We start from the raw sequence: 2,500 nt of genomic DNA, 5'->3' as shown, positions 1-2,500 counted from the left end.
CCCCCACCCCCTGCATTAGAAGTTCTTTGACCTCTTTTTAGCTCCCCCACCCCCTGCATTAGAAGTTCTTTGACCTCTTTTTAGCTCCCCCACCTCTTGCATTAGAAGTTCTTTGACCTCTTTTAGCTCCCCCGTCCCTTGCATAAGAAGTTCTTTGACCTCTTTTTAGCTCCCAAATCCCCATCCCTTGCATTAGAAGTTCTTTGACCTCTTTTTAGTTCTCACACCCCTTGCATTAAAAGTTCTTTGACCTCTTTTTAGCTCCCCCACCCCTTGCATAAGAAGTTCTTTGACCTCTTTTTAACTCCCACATCCCTTGCATTAGAAGTTCTTTGACCTCTTTTTAGCTCCCCCACCCCTTGCATTAGAAGTTCTTTGACCTCTTTTTAGCTCCCACACCCCTTGCATTAGAAGTTCTTTGACTTTTTTTTAGCTCCCACACCCCTTGCATGAGAAGTTCTTTGACCTCTTTTTAGCTCCCACACCTGTAACATTAGAAGTTCTTTGACCTCTTTTTAGCTCCGCCACCTCTTGCATTAGAAGTTTTTTGACCCCTTTTTAGCTCCCACACCCCTTGCATTAGAAGATCTTTGACCTCTTTTTAGCTCCCACACCCCTTGCATTAGAACTTCTTTGACCTCTTTTTAGCTCCCACACCCCTTGCATTAGAAGATCTTTGACCTCTTTTTAGCTCCCACACCCCTTGCATTAGAACTTCTTTGACCTCTTTTTAGCTCCCACACCCCTTGCATTAGAAGTTCTTTGACCTCTTTTTAGCTCCCACACCTGTAACATTAGAAGTTCTTTGACCTCTTTTTAGCTCCCACACCCCTTGCATTAGAAGTTCTTTGACCTCTTTTTAGCTCCCACACCCCTTGCATGAGAAGTTCTTTGACCTCTTTTAAGCTCCCACACCTGTAACATTAGAAGTTCTTTGACCTCTTTTTAGCTCCGCCACCTCTTGCATTAGAAGTTTTTTGACCTCTTTTTAGCTCCCACACCCCTTGCATTAGAAGATCTTTGACCTCTTTTTAGCTCCCACACCCCTTGCATTAGAACTTCTTTGACCTCTTTTTAGCTCCCACACCCCTTGCATTAGAAGATCTTTGACCTCTTTTTAGCTCCCACACCCCTTGCATTAGAACTTCTTTGACCTCTTTTTAGCTCCCACACCCCTTGCATTAGAAGTTCTTTGACCTCTTTTTAGCTCCCCCACCCCTTGCATTAGAAGTTCTTTGACCTCTTTTTAGCTCCCACACCCCTTGCATTAGAAGTTCTTTGACCTCTTTTTAGCTCCCACACCCCTTGCATGAGAAGTTCTTTGACCTCTTTTTAGCTCCCACACCTGTAACATTAGAAGTTCTTTGACCTCTTTTTAGCTCCGCCACCTCTTGCATTAGAAGTTTTTTGACCTCTTTTTAGCTCCCACACCCCTTGCATTAGAAGATCTTTGACCTCTTTTTAGCTCCCACACCCCTTGCATTAGAACTTCTTTGACCTCTTTTTAGCTCCCTTACCCCTTGCATTAGAAGATCTTTGACCTCTTTTTAGCTCCCACACCCCTTGCATTAGAACTTCTTTGACCTCTTTTTAGCTCCCACACCCCTTGCATTAGAAGATCTTTGACCTCTTTTTAGCTCCCACACCCCTTGCATTAGAAGTTCTTTGACCTCTTTTTAGCTCCCACACCTCTAGCATTAGAAGTTCTTTGACCTCTTTTTAGCTCCCACACCCCTTGCATTAGAAGATCTTTTACCTCTTTTTAGCTCCCACACCCCTTGCATTAGAAGTTCTTTGACCTCTTTTTAGCTCCCACACCCCTTGCATGAGAAGTTCTTTGACCTCTTTTTAGCTCCCACACCTGTAACATTAGAAGTTCTTTGACCTCTTTTTAGCTCCGCCACCTCTTGCATTAGAAGTTTTTTGACCTCTTTTTAGCTCCCCCCACCCCTTGCATCAGAAGTTCTTTGACCTCTTTTTAGCTCCCACACCCCTTGCATTAGAAGATCTTTTACCTCTTTTTAGCTCACACACCCCTTGCATTAGAACTTCTTTGACCTCTTTTCAGCTCCCACACCTCTAGCATTAGAAGTTCTTTGACCTCTTTTTAGCTCCCACACCTCTAGCATTAGAAGTTTTTTGACTTCTCTTTAGCATTAGAGGGTCTTCGATCTATATTTTGAGGTGCCTTACTTTTAGCATTAGAGGCGCTCTATTTTTAGGTTTCTTACCTTTGGCATTAGAGGCTCCTCTTCGCTGTTCTCTCCTGTCTTCTAGTTTTCAAGATCTTCTTTCATTAGATTATCTGTTTCTTTCGAGATTACATTGTCTCTTTTCCTTAGTTCGTCAGTGTCCTTCTAGATTTCAAAAGAGATTTCAGTACCGTTAGTCTTCACTTCGTCAGATTCCTCAGGGAAATCGAAGGTATTTATTCTTTACCTATCTGGGCAATGAGTAAAGAGATGAATACCACCGATTTTTCCGCATACACTATCCTGCA

Source organism: Palaemon carinicauda, chromosome 11 (genome assembly GCF_036898095.1).
Source record: "Palaemon carinicauda isolate YSFRI2023 chromosome 11, ASM3689809v2, whole genome shotgun sequence".
In the NCBI taxonomy this organism is placed as follows: Eukaryota; Metazoa; Arthropoda; class Malacostraca; order Decapoda; family Palaemonidae; genus Palaemon; species Palaemon carinicauda.
The sequence above is the reverse complement of the archived record's forward strand: the minus strand, read 5'-3'. Positions refer to the sequence as shown.